General features: G+C 44.7%; 15 non-coding genes across 15 annotated transcripts; all 15 read left to right on the top strand.

Annotated features, from left to right (window-relative positions):
* Nucleotides 1-8,560: 8,560 nt before the first annotated feature.
* On the top strand, nt 8,561-8,633 carry TRNAF-GAA (transfer RNA phenylalanine (anticodon GAA)). The gene has a single exon. It is a non-coding gene; the product is annotated as a tRNA-Phe (tRNA).
* Nucleotides 8,634-9,232: 599 nt separating this feature from the next.
* On the top strand, nt 9,233-9,305 carry TRNAF-GAA (transfer RNA phenylalanine (anticodon GAA)). Its single transcript has one exon. It is a non-coding gene; the product is annotated as a tRNA-Phe (tRNA).
* Nucleotides 9,306-9,905: 600 nt separating this feature from the next.
* On the top strand, nt 9,906-9,978 carry TRNAF-GAA (transfer RNA phenylalanine (anticodon GAA)). Its single transcript has one exon. It is a non-coding gene; the product is annotated as a tRNA-Phe (tRNA).
* A 600-nt stretch (nt 9,979-10,578) lies between these two features.
* TRNAF-GAA (transfer RNA phenylalanine (anticodon GAA)) lies at nt 10,579-10,651 on the top strand. The gene has a single exon. It is a non-coding gene; the product is annotated as a tRNA-Phe (tRNA).
* A 600-nt stretch (nt 10,652-11,251) lies between these two features.
* TRNAF-GAA (transfer RNA phenylalanine (anticodon GAA)) lies at nt 11,252-11,324 on the top strand. Its single transcript has one exon. It is a non-coding gene; the product is annotated as a tRNA-Phe (tRNA).
* A 374-nt stretch (nt 11,325-11,698) lies between these two features.
* TRNAF-GAA (transfer RNA phenylalanine (anticodon GAA)) lies at nt 11,699-11,771 on the top strand. The gene has a single exon. It is a non-coding gene; the product is annotated as a tRNA-Phe (tRNA).
* A 584-nt stretch (nt 11,772-12,355) lies between these two features.
* Nucleotides 12,356-12,428, top strand: TRNAF-GAA (transfer RNA phenylalanine (anticodon GAA)). The gene has a single exon. It is a non-coding gene; the product is annotated as a tRNA-Phe (tRNA).
* A 600-nt stretch (nt 12,429-13,028) lies between these two features.
* Nucleotides 13,029-13,101, top strand: TRNAF-GAA (transfer RNA phenylalanine (anticodon GAA)). The gene has a single exon. It is a non-coding gene; the product is annotated as a tRNA-Phe (tRNA).
* Nucleotides 13,102-13,702: 601 nt separating this feature from the next.
* On the top strand, nt 13,703-13,775 carry TRNAF-GAA (transfer RNA phenylalanine (anticodon GAA)). The gene has a single exon. It is a non-coding gene; the product is annotated as a tRNA-Phe (tRNA).
* Nucleotides 13,776-14,377: 602 nt separating this feature from the next.
* TRNAF-GAA (transfer RNA phenylalanine (anticodon GAA)) lies at nt 14,378-14,450 on the top strand. Its single transcript has one exon. It is a non-coding gene; the product is annotated as a tRNA-Phe (tRNA).
* A 600-nt stretch (nt 14,451-15,050) lies between these two features.
* On the top strand, nt 15,051-15,123 carry TRNAF-GAA (transfer RNA phenylalanine (anticodon GAA)). Its single transcript has one exon. It is a non-coding gene; the product is annotated as a tRNA-Phe (tRNA).
* Nucleotides 15,124-15,723: 600 nt separating this feature from the next.
* Nucleotides 15,724-15,796, top strand: TRNAF-GAA (transfer RNA phenylalanine (anticodon GAA)). The gene has a single exon. It is a non-coding gene; the product is annotated as a tRNA-Phe (tRNA).
* Nucleotides 15,797-16,397: 601 nt separating this feature from the next.
* Nucleotides 16,398-16,470, top strand: TRNAF-GAA (transfer RNA phenylalanine (anticodon GAA)). Its single transcript has one exon. It is a non-coding gene; the product is annotated as a tRNA-Phe (tRNA).
* Nucleotides 16,471-17,072: 602 nt separating this feature from the next.
* Nucleotides 17,073-17,145, top strand: TRNAF-GAA (transfer RNA phenylalanine (anticodon GAA)). The gene has a single exon. It is a non-coding gene; the product is annotated as a tRNA-Phe (tRNA).
* A 600-nt stretch (nt 17,146-17,745) lies between these two features.
* On the top strand, nt 17,746-17,818 carry TRNAF-GAA (transfer RNA phenylalanine (anticodon GAA)). The gene has a single exon. It is a non-coding gene; the product is annotated as a tRNA-Phe (tRNA).
* Nucleotides 17,819-18,207: the final 389 nt, after the last annotated feature.

The raw sequence follows: 18,207 nt of genomic DNA on the forward strand, positions 1-18,207 counted from the left end.
GGCAGCAGAAGGTAAATCATCTGTGTACCCTGGCAGTGGGAAACACAGACAGACAGCAGCAGCAGGAGGAGGAATGGAGGAGTAGGCGAGCAGCTATTGTTTGACGTAATAGCTGGTGGCAGAGTGGCAGCAGAAGGTAAATCATCTGTGTACCCTGGCAGTGGGAAACACAGACAGACAGCAGCAGCAGCAGCAGGAGGAGGTATGGAGGAGCAGTGTGAGTGTGGCAGCAGGTAGGCAGCGTGACATAATAGCCCTGGTACCTAGCGGTGATACCAGGGCTGTAAATAAACACAACAGGAGGTCCCAGACAGCGGTCGTGCAGCCCACATTGTGTCCAATACACAACTGGGACAACACAGTTTTCAACCCGGGCACCTCAGAAAAATTAAACCTTTTTTTTTTTTAATGGTTTGTTTGGTTTTGGTTTTGCAACCAATATAGCTATTGTTTGACGTAATAGCTGGTGGCAGAGTGGCAGCAGAAGGTAAATCATCTGTGTACCCTGGCAGTGGGAAACACAGACAGACAGCAGCAGCAGGAGGAGGAATGGAGGAGTAGGCGAGCAGCTATTGTTTGACGTAATAGCTGGTGGCAGAGTGGCAGCAGAAGGTAAATCATCTGTGTACCCTGGCAGTGGGAAACACAGACAGACAGCAGCAGCAGCAGCAGGAGGAGGTATGGAGGAGCAGTGTGAGTGTGGCAGCAGGTAGGCAGCGTGACATAATAGCCCTGGTACCTAGCGGTGATACCAGGGCTGTAAATAAACACAACAGGAGGTCCCAGACAGCGGTCGTGCAGCCCACATTGTGTCCAATACACAACTGGGACAACACAGTTTTCAACCCGGGCACCTCAGAAAAATTAAACCTTTTTTTTTTTTAATGGTTTGTTTGGTTTTGGTTTTGCAACCAATATAGCTATTGTTTGACGTAATAGCTGGTGGCAGAGTGGCAGCAGAAGGTAAATCATCTGTGTACCCTGGCAGTGGGAAACACAGACAGACAGCAGCAGCAGGAGGAGGAATGGAGGAGTAGGCGAGCAGCTATTGTTTGACGTAATAGCTGGTGGCAGAGTGGCAGCAGAAGGTAAATCATCTGTGTACCCTGGCAGTGGGAAACACAGACAGACAGCAGCAGCAGCAGCAGGAGGAGGTATGGAGGAGCAGTGTGAGTGTGGCAGCAGGTAGGCAGCGTGACATAATAGCCCTGGTACCTAGCGGTGATACCAGGGCTGTAAATAAACACAACAGGAGGTCCCAGACAGCGGTCATGCAGCCCACATTGTGTCCAATACACAACTGGGACAACACAGTTTTCAACCCGGGCACCTCAGAAAAATTAAACCTTTTTTTTTTTTTAATGGTTTGTTTGGTTTTGGTTTTGCAACCAATATAGCTATTGTTTGACGTAATAGCTGGTGGCAGAGTGGCAGCAGAAGGTAAATCATCTGTGTACCCTGGCAGTGGGAAACACAGACAGACAGCAGCAGCAGCAGCAGGAGGAGGTATGGAGGAGCAGTGTGAGTGTGGCAGCAGGTAGGCAGCGTGACATAATAGCCCTGGTACCTAGCGGTGATACCAGGGCTGTAAATAAACACAACAGGAGGTCCCAGACAGCGGTCGTGCAGCCCACATTGTGTCCAATACACAACTGGGACAACACAGTTTTCAACCCGGGCACCTCAGAAAAATTAAACCTTTTTTTTTTTTAATGGTTTGTTTGGTTTTGGTTTTGCAACCAATATAGCTATTGTTTGACGTAATAGCTGGTGGCAGAGTGGCAGCAGAAGGTAAATCATCTGTGTACCCTGGCAGTGGGAAACACAGACAGACAGCAGAAGGGCAGTACACAGCAGCCCACTGTAGGTGTAAAATGTGTGGCTGCAGGTGACGTAATAGTCAAAGTGAACCAGGCTGGCTTAGTGAGCAGGAGCCAGGAGGTGGTAAAGGGTGGTAAGGCACATTAACGATGGTTCCGGCAGCCAGTTCATGTCCCCCTCTCGCCGACAACAGGGGCCAGGAACTCGCCTTCCACCCACGCCTGGTTCATCTTGAGAAACGTCAGTCTGTCCACAGACTTGTGAGACAGACGTGAGCGTTTCTCGGTGACCATGCCACCAGCTGCACTGAAGCAGCGCTCGGACAGCACGCTGGAAGGGGGGCAGGACAGCACTTCCAGGGCGTACTGCGCCAGCTCGCTCCAGATCTCCATGCGCTTGACCCAATACTCCATGGGATCAACAGGGGCATCGCTGTCAAGCCCGCTGTACGACCCCATGTAGTCAGCCACCATGCGGGTCAGGCGCTGGCTGTGACCGGAGGAGGATGCTGCTGCATGCATCTCCTCTCTAGTCACTGCTGCCGGAGCCTCTACAGTCCTGTAGAGCTCGTGGCTGAGAGACAGCAGGTCTGTGGGGCGCTTGCTGCTGCTGGATGCAGGCACCTGCTGCTGCCTCTGTGCTGGCTGCTGGACAGTGGGGGTGGAAGGCTGGGGGAAGGCTTCCTCCAAGCGCTCAACAAGGGCCTGCTGCAAGCTCCTTATTTGTTGCGCTGGGTCTCCTCCTGCAGGCGGCAGGAACTGGCTCAACTTCCCCTTGAGGCGTGGGTCCAACATCATGCTGATCCAGATGTCCTCCCTCTGCTTCATCTGGATCACCCTGGGGTCCCTGCGCAGGCACGTCAGCATGTGCGCTGCCATTGGGAAGAGGCGGGCCACGTCTGCTGGCACATCGACGTCAGTGCTGTCCTCATCCTCCTCCTCTGCCGCCTCATCCTCTCTCCACCCCCGCACCAACTCAGCTGCGCTGTGCTGATCCCCCTCATCAGCTGCCAGGTCAGGGACCTCCACCAAGTCCTCCTCCTCCTCCCCCTCAGAGGTGGACTGCGCAGCTGGTTGCCGCTCCTGCTGGTCCAAGGCTGCCGCTCCCTGTTCCAGCAAAGCATCGAGGGCCCTGTTCAGCAGAGAAACCAGGGGCACCCACTCGCAGACCATAGCATGGTCCCTGCTCACCATGTTTGTGGCCTGCAGGAAGGGAGCCAGCACTAAGCACACCTGCTGCATGTGCCTCCAGTCATCATCGGGGACGATGGACGGGATGTTGCTGGTCTTGTCCCTTCTCTGAGCTGCGGAAACATTGGCCAGGGCAAGGTACTGGTTGACAGCGCGCCTCTGTTCAACCAGACGCTCCAACATCGCCAGGGTGGAGTTCCAGCGAGTCGGAACGTCAAGGATCAGCCGATGGCGTGGCAGATCCAGCTCCTTTTGCACGTCTTCCAGGCTCGCACAGGCTGCAGCCGAGCGCCGGAAGTGACGCACAACATTCCTTGCCGTTTCCAGCAGTTCGCCCATCCCCTGGTAGGTGCGCAGGAACTTCTGCACCACCAGGTTCAGCACGTGGGCAAGACAGGGGATGTGGGTCAGGTTTCCCCTGTGTATTGCGGCAACCAGATTGGCCCCATTGTCGGCCACCACCTCTCCGACTCTGAGGCCTCTGGGGGTCAGCCAAATCCTCTCCTGCTCCTGGAGTTTGGCCAACACATGGGTTGCCGTCAGCTTGGTCTTCCCAAGGCTGACCAAGTGCAGCAGCGCTTGGCAGTGGCGGGCCTTCACGCTGCTGCTGAGGCGGGGGGTTTGGCCAGGTGTGCCGGAGGATGGCAGAGGATCGGAGGAACCTGCTGCAGTTCCCCTGACCCTGCGGGGTGGCACCACCCACTGTGTTGCTGCTGCTGCTGTGCCCGCTGCTGCTCTCCCATCCTCACCCCCTTCCACCAAGCTGACCCAGTGGACAGTGAAGGACAGGTAGCGGCCTGTCCCGAAGCGGCTGCTCCAGGAGTCCATGGTGACGTGGACCCTTTCACCAACCGCGTGCTCCAGCCCTCGCTCCACATTGGCCATCACAAAGCGGTGCAGTGCAGGAATGGCCTTGCGGGAGAAAAAGTGTCTGCTGGGGAGCTGCCAGTCTGGGGCTGCGCAAGCAAGCAGCGCACGAATGTCGCTCCCCTCCTGCACGAGCGTGTACGGCAGGAGTTGGGAGCACATGGCCCGTGCCAGCAAGCCGTTCAGCTGCCGCACGCGACGGCTGCTGGGAGGCAGAGCCCTAACCACCCCCTGGAAGGACTCGCTCAAAAGGCTCTGGCGTGGCCTTTTGCTGACACGGGAATCAGCAGACACAGCAGAGGAGGCCACTGAGGACTGGCTGCCAGAACAGGCCTCAGTGTCGGCGGCAGGAGTTGCAGAGGGGGGAGGAGCAGTGCGTTTCCGCACTCCTGCTGGTGCTGCTGGAGGAGCAGGAGGGCGGGTGGCTGCTGTTGCTGCTGCTGCTGCTGAAGGCTGTGCAGTGATGGGTGTGGTGCCACTGCCAGCACCAGATGCCTTCAGCCTCTGGAACTCCTCATGCTGGTGGAAATGTTTAGCCGCAAGGTGGTTGATGAGCAAGCTGGTGCTGAACTTTAAGGGGTCTGCACCTCTGCTCAACTTCCGCTGACAGTGGTTGCAAGTGGCGTACTTGCTGTACACAGTGGGCATGGTGAAAAAGCGCCAGATTGGTGACAGAAACATCCCCCTACGGCATGGAAGCGCTGCTGCCTGTCTCCCTGTGGTGGTTGGGGGGGGGGCTTGGGTGCGGCTGGTGGTGGTACTGGCTGATGCTGCTGCTGCTGCTGCTGAGCCTGAGACACCAGCAGGGTGTGGGACGCTGCCAATGCTTGCAATGATGCGCCTCCTTGCAAGGCCCACAAGCGCATCCTCCTCCTCCTCCTCAGAGCTGCTGAGGACGACATCCCCTGGAGGTGGTGGCACCCAGTCTCTGTCTGTCACCGGGTCATCATCATCCTCCCCCTCCTGAAACATGTCCTGCTGGGATGAGGACCCCCCAAACTCCTGTCCTGATGCATGGATGGGCTGCTTGACTGTCGCCACAGTCTTGCTGTCCAATCCCTCATCCCCCAAAGTGCCCATCAGCATCTCCTCCTCAAGATCGCCAACAACAGCAGACAATTTACTCATGATGCCTGGGGTCAAAAGACTGCTGAATGACAGGTCGGCGAGTGACGGTGAACTGGCCTCCTCCCCAGACCCTGCTGGGCGGCTGCTGCGAACAGGGGTGGTGGTGGTGGTGAGGGTGGAGGCCTCGGATGCAGAGCTGATGGCGGGCTGCTCATCCTCCGTCATGAGTTGCACCACAGTGTCTGCATCCTTTTCCTCAATGGGACGTTTCCGACCCGGCTGGAGGAAAATGGGAGCAGGTGCTACACGCTGCTGCTGCTGTGTCTCTGCAGCGTGAGTTGCAGATGCTCCTGCTGGGCGGCGCCCAAGGCGTCCATGGCCAGTGGCTATGGGAGGAATGTTAGCCACTGACGCTGCTGCTGCTGCTGCGGAACTGTGCATGGTGGCGCGCCCGCGGCCGCGGCTTGCCACAATGCTGCTCCCTCTCCTCCTGATTCCCTTGCTGCCCTTCCCCTTGCCCAAACCGCGCTGGCTGCCACTTCCAGACATCTTCAATGTTTTGGGCGTATAGACAAAAGTTTTGTAAAAGGGCGGGTGAAAAGTGGGGTACTTTAATGGAGTGGGTTGGTTGGTGAGGTGACTGAGTGAGTGTCCCCTAGTACAGTAAGTAAGTAGTAACAGTCAGGAAGTACAACTAGCAGTTACAATAATCAGTAGTAATCACAAGTAAATTTAGTGTGTGTACACTCAGACAGTGAGTGACCGCACGCAGGAGCTAGTAGCCTATGAACACAGTGACTGAGTGTCCTAGACTCCTAGTACAGTAAGAGTAAGTAGTAACAGTAAGTAGAACTAACTAATTACAATAATCAATCAGCGATCAGAAGGAAATGGAGTGTGGGTGGTGTGTGTACACTCAGACAGTGAGTGACCGCACGCAGGAGCTAGTAGCCTATGAACACAGTGACTGAGTGTCCTAGACTCCTAGTACAGTAAGAGTAAGTAGTAACAGTAAGTAGAACTAACTAATAATCAATCAGCGATCAGAAGGAAATGGAGTGTGGGTGGTGTGTGTACACTCAGACAGTGAGTGACCGCATGCAGGAGCTAATAGCCTATGAACACAGTGACTGAGTGTCCTAGACTCCTAGTACAGTAAGAGTAAGTAGTAACAGTAAGTAGAACTAACTAATTACAATAATCAATCAGCGATCAGAAGGAAATGGAGTGTGGGTGGTGTGTGTACACTCAGACAGTGAGTGACCGCACGCAGGAGCTAGTAGCCTATGAACACAGTGACTGAGTGTCCTAGACTCCTAGTACAGTAAGAGTAAGTAGTAACAGTAAGTAGAACTAACTAATTACAATAATCAATCAGCGATCAGAAGGAAATGGAGTGTGGGTGGTGTGTGTACACTCAGACAGTGAGTGACCGCACGCAGGAGCTAGTAGCCTATGAACACAGTGACTGAGTGTCCTAGACTCCTAGTACAGTAAGAGTAAGTAGTAACAGTAAGTAGAACTAACTAATTACAATAATCAATCAGCAATCAGAAGGAAATGGAGTGTGGGTGGTGTGTGTACACTCAGACAGTGAGTGACCGCACGCAGGAGCTAGTAGCCTATGAACACAGTGACTGAGTGTCCTAGACTCCTAGTACAGTAAGAGTAAGTAGTAACAGTAAGTAGAACTAACTAATTACAATAATCAATCAGCGATCAGAAGGAAATGGAGTGTGGGTGGTGTGTGTACACTCAGACAGTGAGTGACCGCACGCAGGAGCTAGTAGCCTATGAACACAGTGACTGAGTGTCCTAGACTCCTAGTACAGTAAGAGTAAGTAGTAACAGTAAGTAGAACTAACTAATAATCAATCAGCGATCAGAAGGTAATGGAGTGTGGGTGGTGTGTGTACACTCAGACAGTGAGTGACCGCACGCAGGAGCTAGTAGCCTATGAACACAGTGACTGAGTGTCCTAGACTCCTAGTACAGTAAGAGTAAGTAGTAACAGTAAGTAGAACTAACTAATTACAATAATCAATCAGTGATCAGAAGGAAATGGAGTGTGGGTGGTGTGTGTACACTCAGACAGTGAGTGACCGCACGCAGGAGCTAGTAGCCTATGAACACAGTGACTGTCTGACTGAGTGTCCTAGACTCCTAGTACAGTAAGAGTAAGTAGTAACAGTAAGTACAACTAACTAACAATAATCTATCAGTAATCAGAAGGAAATAGAGTGTGTGTACACACAGACAGTGAGTGAGTGCACACACGCAGGAGCTAGCTAGTAGCCTATAAACAGTGACAGTCAGTGAGTGTCCTACTCCTAGTACAGTATAACTACAATACTATTAGTAAAGGACAGCAGAAATACTGGTATAGATGAGAGAAATAAACAGAGGACAGCTGCCCACAGAGGCAAGGCCCCCCTGAGGCCTAAACCTGTAAGCTTGCAGCAGCTGCCTGTCTCTAATGTAACACACAAGCTACTAACTAAAATACAATGTCTATCTAACTAACAACAATATAGGTGTATATGGCAGGTGTAGGTGAGCAAAAACGCTAGGTAAATGATCACAATAGAGCACTTGCTAAGCCAAAGCACAAAGGAGCAACTCTCTCTCTGTACAAGTCTCAGGCAAGCATGGAGAAACGGAACATGGCGGCCGCTATTTATAGGGTAGGGGCTGGCCAGGGTCCCCCTCTGTGATTGGCTGCCGTCAGAGGGCCTGGGAGCCCTCTGATTGGCTCTAAGGACATCAATCTGGGCTATGACGCTATTCGAGCTCGGTACCGAGCTCGAATAGCGCCGTTTGCTCGAATAGCTCGAATAGTGAATGGGCTATTCGAGTGTACTCGGATAGCCCATTCGAATAGCTACAGCTATTCGGAGCTCGAATACCGAGCTCGGATAGCTGAAAAAGAGCTCGAATATTCGAGCTACTCGAATATTCGAGCTCTGCTGAGCACCACTGTCTAAAGGTCCCTGGTTCGATCCCGGGTTTCGGCATGATATCTTATTGTTAGAAAAAACTTAGTAAAATAAAGCCAAATTCAGACTACACCTGGAACTCGGCAAGATAAACTGATTCTCAATACAGAAACATCCTGATTGAACCAGACAAAATAGAGACATGGATTTAACACAATACCTCTGGTCACATCAAATATTTCAAGACTGCAAGAAAAGAGGACATACAGTCAACTTAAAAGAGACAAACATTTCTTAATGAATATATATCAAAGAAAATATAGGACACATATAGAGTAGATAATTTACCTGAATAAAAGGTACTAGATTGGAGATTTATATCATGGGAAGTCATAAATACAGCTGCATTTACCTGAATAAAAGGTACTAGATTGGAGGTTTGTCTTATGGGAACTCATAAATACAGCTGCAGGAGGGCAAAAAATTCAAAAATGATTGTCAGGAAAGGTATTTGAACCCAAGTCTACAGGACACATGCAACCTGCATGGAGTGCCTTAGACCCTCTAACCACACCGACAACACACCACTGCTACTACGACTCAGAAAATATCATGAGTCTTTGCCTGCACAGGACACTTCTGCTGAAAAAAAAAACACACCAACTGTGATGCAATGTAGCCGAAATAGCTCAGTTGGGAGAGCGTTAGACTGAAGATCTAAAGGTCCCTGGTTCGATCCCGGGTTTTGGCATGATATCTTATTGTTAGAAAAAACTTAGTAAAATAAAGCCAAAGTCAGACTACACCCGGAAGTCGGCAAGATAAACTGATTCTCAATACAGAAACGTCCTGATTGAACCAGACAAAATAGAGACATGGATTTAACACAATACCTCTGGTCACATCAAATATTTCAAGACTGCAAGAAAAGAGGACATACAGTCAACTTAAAAGAGACAAACATTTCTTAATGAATATATATCAAAGAAAATATAGGACACATATAGAGTAGATAATTTACCTGAATAAAAGGTACTAGATTGGAGATTTATATCATGGGAAGTCATAAATACAGCTGCATTTACCTGAATAAAAGGTACTAGATTGGAGGTTTGTCTTATGGGAACTCATAAATACAGCTGCAGGAGGGCAAAAAATTCAAAAATGATAGTCAGGAAAGGTATTTGAACCCAAGTCTACAAGACACATGCAACCTGCATGGAGCGCCTTAGACCCTCTAACCACACCGACAACACACCACTGTTACTACGACTCCGAAAATATCATGAGTCTTTGCCTGCACAGGACACTTCTGCTGAAAAAAAATCACACCAACTGTGATGCAATGTAGCCGAAATAGCTCAGTTGGGAGAGCGTTAGACTGAAGATCTAAAGGTCCCTGGTTCGATCCCGGGTTTCGGCATGATATCTTATTGTTAGAAAAAACTTAGTAAAATAAAGCCAAATTCAGACTACACCTGGAACTCGGCAAGATAAACTGATTCTCAATACAGAAACGTCCTGATTGAACCAGACAAAATAGAGACATGGATTTAACACAATACCTCTGGTCACATCAAATATTTCAAGACTGCAAGAAAAGAGGACATACAGTCAACTTGAAAGAGACAAACATTTCTTAATGAATATATATCAAAGAAAATATAGGACACATATAGAGTAGATAATTTACCTGAATAAAAGGTACTAGATTGGAGATTTATCTCATGGGAAGTCATAAATACAGCTGCATTTACCTGAATAAAAGGTACTAGATTGGAGGTTTGTCTTATGGGAACTCATAAATACAGCTGCAGGAGGGCAAAAAATTCAAAAATGATTGTCAGGAAAGGTATTTGAACCCAAGTCTACAGGACACATGCAACCTGCATGGAGTGCCTTAGACCCTCTAACCACACCGACAACACACCACTGCTACTACGACTCAGAAAATATCATGAGTCTTTGCCTGCACAGGACACTTGTGCTGAAAAAAAAATCACACAAACTATGATGCAATGTAGCCGAAATAGCTCAGTTGGGAGAGCGTTAGACTGAAGATCTAAAGGTCCCTGGTTCGATCCCGGGTTTCGGCATGATATCTTATTGTTAGAAAAAACTTAGTAAAATAAAGCCAAAGTCAGACTACACCCGGAAGTCGGCAAGATAAACTGATTCTCAATACAGAAACGTCCTGATTGAACCAGACAAAATAGAGACATGGATTTAACACAATACCTCTGGTCACATCAAATATTTCAAGACTGCAAGAAAAGAGGACATACAGTCAACTTAAAAGAGACAAACATTTCTTAATGAATATATATCAAAGAAAATATAGGACACATGTAGAGTAGATAATTTACCTGAATAAAAGGTACTAGATTGGAGATTTATCTCATGGGAAGTCATAAATACAGCTGCATTTACCTGAATAAAAGGTACTAGATTGGAGGTTTGTCTTATGGGAACTCATAAATACAGCTGCAGGAGGGCAAAAAATTCAAAAATGATAGTCAGGAAAGGTATTTGAACCCAAGTCTACAAGACACATGCAACCTGCATGGAGCGCCTTAGACCCTCTAACCACACCAACAACACACCACTGCTACTACGACTCAGAAAATATCATGAGTCTTTGCCTGCACAGGACACTTCTGCTGAAAAAAAAATCACACCAACTGTGATGCAATGTAGCCGAAATAGCTCAGTTGGGAGAGCGTTAGACTGAAGATCTAAAGGTCCCTGGTTCGATCCCGGGTTTCGGCATGATATCTTATTGTTAGAAAAAACTTAGTAAAATAAAGCCAAATTCAGACTACACCTGGAACTCGGCAAGATAAACTGATTCTCAATACAGAAACGTCCTGATTGAACCAGACAAAATAGAGACATGGATTTAACACAATACCTCTGGTCACATCAAATATTTCAAGACTGCAAGAAAAGAGGACATACAGTCAACTTGAAAGAGACAAACATTTCTTAATGAATATATATCAAAGAAAATATAGGACACATATAGAGTAGATAATTTACCTGAATAAAAGGTACTAGATTGGAGATTTATCTCATGGGAAGTCATAAATACAGCTGCATTTACCTGAATAAAAGGTACTAGATTGGAGGTTTGTCTTATGGGAACTCATAAATACAGCTGCAGGAGGGCAAAAAATTCAAAAATGATTGTCAGGAAAGGTATTTGAACCCAAGTCTACAGGACACATGCAACCTGCATGGAGTGCCTTAGACCCTCTAACCACACCGACAACACACCACTGCTACTACGACTCAGAAAATATCATGAGTCTTTGCCTGCACAGGACACTTGTGCTGAAAAAAAAATCACACAAACTATGATGCAATGTAGCCGAAATAGCTCAGTTGGGAGAGCGTTAGACTGAAGATCTAAAGGTCCCTGGTTCGATCCCGGGTTTCGGCATGATATCTTATTGTTAGAAAAAACTTAGTAAAATAAAGCCAAAGTCAGACTACACCCGGAAGTCGGCAAGATAAACTGATTCTCAATACAGAAACGTCCTGATTGAACCAGACAAAATAGAGACATGGATTTAACACAATACCTCTGGTCACATCAAATATTTCAAGACTGCAAGAAAAGAGGACATACAGTCAACTTAAAAGAGACAAACATTTCTTAATGAATATATATCAAAGAAAATATAGGACACATATAGAGTAGATAATTTACCGACAACACACCACTGTTACTACGACTCCGAAAATATCATGAGTCTTTGCCTGCACAGGACACTTCTGCTGAAAAAAAAATCACACCAACTGTAATGCAATGTAGCCGAAATAGCTCAGTTGGGAGAGCGTTAGACTGAAGATCTAAAGGTCCCTGGTTCGATCCCGGGATTCGGCATGATATCTTATTGTTAGAAAAAACTTAGTAAAATAAAGCCACTTAGTAAAATAAAGCCACTGATTCTCAATACAGAAACGTCCTGATTGAACCAGACAAAATAGAGACATGGATTTAACACAATACCTCTGGTCACATCAAATATTTCAAGACTGCAAGAAAAGAGGACATACAGTCAACTTGAAAGAGACAAACATTTCTTAATGAATATATATCAAAGAAAATATAGGACACATATAGAGTAGATAATTTACCTGAATAAAAGGTACTAGATTGGAGATTTATCTCATGGGAAGTCATAAATACAGCTGCATTTACCTGAATAAAAGGTACTAGATTGGAGGTTTGTCTTATGGGAACTCATAAATACAGCTGCAGGAGGGCAAAAAATTCAAAAATGATTGTCAGGAAAGGTATTTGAACCCAAGTCTACAGGACACATGCAACCTGCATGGAGTGCCTTAGACCCTCTAACCACACCGACAACACACCACTGCTACTACGACTCAGAAAATATCATGAGTCTTTGCCTGCACAGGACACTTGTGCTGAAAAAAAAATCACACAAACTATGATGCAATGTAGCCGAAATAGCTCAGTTGGGAGAGCGTTAGACTGAAGATCTAAAGGTCCCTGGTTTGATCCCGGGTTTCGGCATGATATCTTATTGTTAGAAAAAACTTAGTAAAATAAAGCCAAAGTCAGACTACACCCGGAAGTCGGCAAGATAAACTGATTCTCAATACAGAAACGTCCTGATTGAACCAGACAAAATAGAGACATGGATTTAACACAATACCTCTGGTCACATCAAATATTTCAAGACTGCAAGAAAAGAGGACATACAGTCAACTTAAAAGAGACAAACATTTCTTAATGAATATATATCAAAGAAAATATAGGACACATGTAGAGTAGATAATTTACCTGAATAAAAGGTACTAGATTGGAGATTTATCTCATGGGAAGTCATAAATACAGCTGCATTTACCTGAATAAAAGGTACTAGATTGGAGGTTTGTCTTATGGGAACTCATAAATACAGCTGCAGGAGGGCAAAAAATTCAAAAATGATAGTCAGGAAAGGTATTTGAACCCAAGTCTACAAGACACATGCAACCTGCATGGAGCGCCTTAGACCCTCTAACCACACCAACAACACACCACTGCTACTACGACTCAGAAAATATCATGAGTCTTTGCCTGCACAGGACACTTCTGCTGAAAAAAAAATCACACCAACTGTGATGCAATGTAGCCGAAATAGCTCAGTTGGGAGAGCGTTAGACTGAAGGTCTAAAGGTCCCTGGTTCGATCCCGGGTTTCGGCATGATATCTTATTGTTAGAAAAAACTTAGTAAAATAAAGCCAAATTCAGACTACACCTGGAACTCGGCAAGATAAACTGATTCTCAATACAGAAACGTCCTGATTGAACCAGACAAAATAGAGACATGGATTTAACACAATACCTCTGGTCACATCAAATATTTCAAGACTGCAAGAAAAGAGGACATACAGTCAACTTAAAAGAGACAAACATTTCTTAATGAATATATATCAAAGAAAATATAGGACACATATAGAGTAGATAATTTACCTGAATAAAAGGTACTAGATTGGAGATTTATATCATGGGAAGTCATAAATACAGCTGCATTTACCTGAATAAAAGGTACTAGATTGGAGGTTTGTCTTATGGGAACTCATAAATACAGCTGCAGGAGGGCAAAAAATTCAAAAATGATTGTCAGGAAAGGTATTTGAACCCAAGTCTACAGGACACATGCAACCTGCATGGAGTGCCTTAGACCCTCTAACCACACCGACAACACACCACTGCTACTACGACTCCGAAAATATCATGAGTCTTTGCCTGCACAGGACACTTGTGGTGAAAAAAAAAATCACACAAACTGTGATGCAATGTAGCCGAAATAGCTCAGTTGGGAGAGCGTTAGACTGAAGATCTAAAGGTCCCTGGTTCGATCCCGGGTTTCGGCATGATATCTTATTGTTAGAAAAAACTTAGTAAAATAAAGCCAAATTCAGACTACACCTGGAACTCGGCAAGATAAACTGATTCTCAATACAGAAACGTCCTGATTGAACCAGACAAAATAGAGACATGGATTTAACACAATACCTCTGGTCACATCAAATATTTCAAGACTGCAAGAAAAGAGGACATACAGTCAACTTAAAAGAGACAAACATTTCTTAATGAATATATATCAAAGAAAATATAGGACACATATAGAGTAGATCATTTACCTGAATAAAAGGTACTAGATTGGAGATTTATCTCATGGGAAGTCATAAATACAGCTGCATTTACCTGAATAAAAGGTACTAGATTGGAGGTTTGTCTTATGGGAACTCATAATTACAGCTGTAGGAGGGCAAAAAATGCAAAAATGATTGTCAGGAAAGGTATTTGAACCCAAGTCTACAGGACACATGCAACCTGCATGGAGTGCCTTAGACCCTCTAACCACACCGACAACACACCACTGCTACTACGACTCCGAAAATATCATGAGTCTTTGCCTGCACAGGACACTTGTGCTGAAAAAAAAAAATCACACAAACTGTGATGCAATGTAGCCGAAATAGCTCAGTTGGGAGAGCGTTAGACTGAAGATCTAAAGGTCCCTGGTTTGATCCCGGGTTTTGGCATGATATCTTATTGTTAGAAAAAACTTAGTAAAATAAAGCCAAAGTCAGACTACACCCGGAAGTCGGCAAGATAAACTGATTCTCAATACAGAAACGTCCTGATTGAACCAGACAAAATAGAGACATGGATTTAACACAATACCTCTGGTCACATCAAATATTTCAAGACTGCAAGAAAAGAGGACATACAGTCAACTTAAAAGAGACAAACATTTCTTAATGAATATATATCAAAGAAAATATAGGACACATATAGAGTAGATAATTTACCTGATTAAAAGGTACTAGATTGGAGATTTATCTCATGGGAAGTCACAAATACAGCTGCATTTACCTGAATAAAAGGTACTAGATTGGAGGTTTGTCTTATGGGAACTCATAAATACAGCTGCAGGAGGGCAAAAAATTCAAAAATGATTGTCAGGAAAGGTATTTGAACCCAAGTCTACAGGACACATGCAACCTGCATGGAGTGCCTTAGACCCTCTAACCACACCGACAACACACCACTGCTACTACGACTCCGAAAATATCATGAGTCTTTGCCTGCACAGGACACTTCTGCTGAAAAAAAAATCACACCAACTGTGATGCAATGTAGCCGAAATAGCTCAGTTGGGAGAGCGTTAGACTGAAGATCTAAAGGTCCCTGGTTCGATCCCGGGTTTTGGCATGATATCTTATTGTTAGAAAAAACTTAGTAAAATAAAGCCAAATTCAGACTACACCTGGAACTCGGCAAGATAAACTGATTCTCAATACAGAAACGTCCTGATTGAACCAGACAAAATAGAGACATGGATTTAACACAATACCTCTGGTCACATCAAAAATTTCAAGACTGCAAGAAAAGAGGACATACAGTCAACTTAAAAGAGACAAACATTTCTTAATGAATATATATCAAAGAAAATATAGGACACATATAGAGTAGATAATTTACCTGAATAAAAGGTACTAGATTGGAGATTTATCTCATGGGAAGTCATAAATACAGCTGCATTTACCTGAATAAAAGGTACTAGATTGGAGGTTTGTCTTATGGGAACTCATAAATACAGCTGCAGGAGGGCAAAAAATTCAAAAATGATTGTCAGGAAAGGTATTTGAACCCAAGTCTACAGGACACATGCAACCTGCATGGAGTGCCTCTGACCCTCTAACCACACCGACAACACACCACTGCTACTACGACTCCGAAAATATCATGAGTCTTTGCCTGCACAGGACACTTCTGCTGAAAAAAAAATCACACCAACTGTGATGCAATGTAGCCGAAATAGCTCAGTTGGGAGAGCGTTAGACTGAAGATCTAAAGGTCCCTGGTTCGATCCCGGGTTTTGGCATGATATCTTATTGTTAGAAAAAACTTAGTAAAATAAAGCCAAATTCAGACTACACCTGGAACTCGGCAAGATAAACTGATTCTCAATACAGAAACGTCCTGATTGAACCAGACAAAATAGAGACATGGATTTAACACAATACCTCTGGTCACATCAAATATTTCAAGACTGCAAGAAAAGAGGACATACAGTCAACTTAAAAGAGACAAACATTTCTTAATGAATATATATCAAAGAAAATATAGGACACATATAGAGTAGATAATTTACCTGAATAAAAGGTACTAGATTGGAGATTTATATCATGGGAAGTCATAAATACAGCTGCATTTACCTGAATAAAAGGTACTAGATTGGAGGTTTGTCTTATGGGAACTCATAAATACAGCTGCAGGAGGGCAAAAAATTCAAAAATGATTGTCAGGAAAGGTATTTGAACCCAAGTCTACAGGACACATGCAACCTGCATGGAGTGCCTTAGACCCTCTAACCACACCGACAACACACCACTGCTACTACGACTCCGAAAATATCATGAGTCTTTGCCTGCACAGGACACTTGTGGTGAAAAAAAAAATCACACAAACTGTGATGCAATGTAGCCGAAATAGCTCAGTTGGGAGAGCGTTAGACTGAAGATCTAAAGGTCCCTGGTTCGATCCCGGGTTTCGGCATGATATCTTATTGTTAGAAAAAACTTAGTAAAATAAAGCCAAATTCAGACTACACCTGGAACTCGGCAAGATAAACTGATTCTCAATACAGAAACGTCCTGATTGAACCAGACAAAATAGAGACATGGATTTAACACAATACCTCTGGTCACATCAAATATTTCAAGACTGCAAGAAAAGAGGACATACAGTCAACTTAAAAGAGACAAACATTTCTTAATGAATATATATCAAAGAAAATATAGGACACATATAGAGTAGATCATTTACCTGAATAAAAGGTACTAGATTGGAGATTTATCTCATGGGAAGTCATAAATACAGCTGCATTTACCTGAATAAAAGGTACTAGATTGGAGGTTTGTCTTATGGGAACTCATAATTACAGCTGTAGGAGGGCAAAAAATGCAAAAATGATTGTCAGGAAAGGTATTTGAACCCAAGTCTACAGGACACATGCAACCTGCATGGAGTGCCTTAGACCCTCTAACCACACCGACAACACACCACTGCTACTACGACTCCGAAAATATCATGAGTCTTTGCCTGCACAGGACACTTGTGCTGAAAAAAAAAAATCACACAAACTGTGATGCAATGTAGCCGAAATAGCTCAGTTGGGAGAGCGTTAGACTGAAGATCTAAAGGTCCCTGGTTTGATCCCGGGTTTTGGCATGATATCTTATTGTTAGAAAAAACTTAGTAAAATAAAGCCAAAGTCAGACTACACCCGGAAGTCGGCAAGATAAACTGATTCTCAATACAGAAACGTCCTGATTGAACCAGACAAAATAGAGACATGGATTTAACACAATACCTCTGGTCACATCAAATATTTCAAGACTGCAAGAAAAGAGGACATACAGTCAACTTAAAAGAGACAAACATTTCTTAATGAATATATATCAAAGAAAATATAGGACACATATAGAGTAGATAATTTACCTGATTAAAAGGTACTAGATTGGAGATTTATCTCATGGGAAGTCACAAATACAGCTGCATTTACCTGAATAAAAGGTACTAGATTGGAGGTTTGTCTTATGGGAACTCATAAATACAGCTGCAGGAGGGCAAAAAATTCAAAAATGATTGTCAGGAAAGGTATTTGAACCCAAGTCTACAGGACACATGCAACCTGCATGGAGTGCCTTAGACCCTCTAACCACACCGACAACACACCACTGCTACTACGACTCCGAAAATATCATGAGTCTTTGCCTGCACAGGACACTTCTGCTGAAAAAAAAATCACACCAACTGTGATGCAATGTAGCCGAAATAGCTCAGTTGGGAGAGCGTTAGACTGAAGATCTAAAGGTCCCTGGTTCGATCCCGGGTTTTGGCATGATATCTTATTGTTAGAAAAAACTTAGTAAAATAAAGCCAAATTCAGACTACACCTGGAACTCGGCAAGATAAACTGATTCTCAATACAGAAACGTCCTGATTGAACCAGACAAAATAGAGACATGGATTTAACACAATACCTCTGGTCACATCAAAAATTTCAAGACTGCAAGAAAAGAGGACATACAGTCAACTTAAAAGAGACAAACATTTCTTAATGAATATATATCAAAGAAAATATAGGACACATATAGAGTAGATAATTTACCTGAATAAAAGGTACTAGATTGGAGATTTATCTCATGGGAAGTCATAAATACAGCTGCATTTACCTGAATAAAAGGTACTAGATTGGAGGTTTGTCTTATGGGAACTCATAAATACAGC

The sequence above is a fragment of the Hyperolius riggenbachi genome, chromosome 6 (genome assembly GCF_040937935.1).
Source record: "Hyperolius riggenbachi isolate aHypRig1 chromosome 6, aHypRig1.pri, whole genome shotgun sequence".
NCBI classification, from domain to species: Eukaryota; Metazoa; Chordata; class Amphibia; order Anura; family Hyperoliidae; genus Hyperolius; species Hyperolius riggenbachi.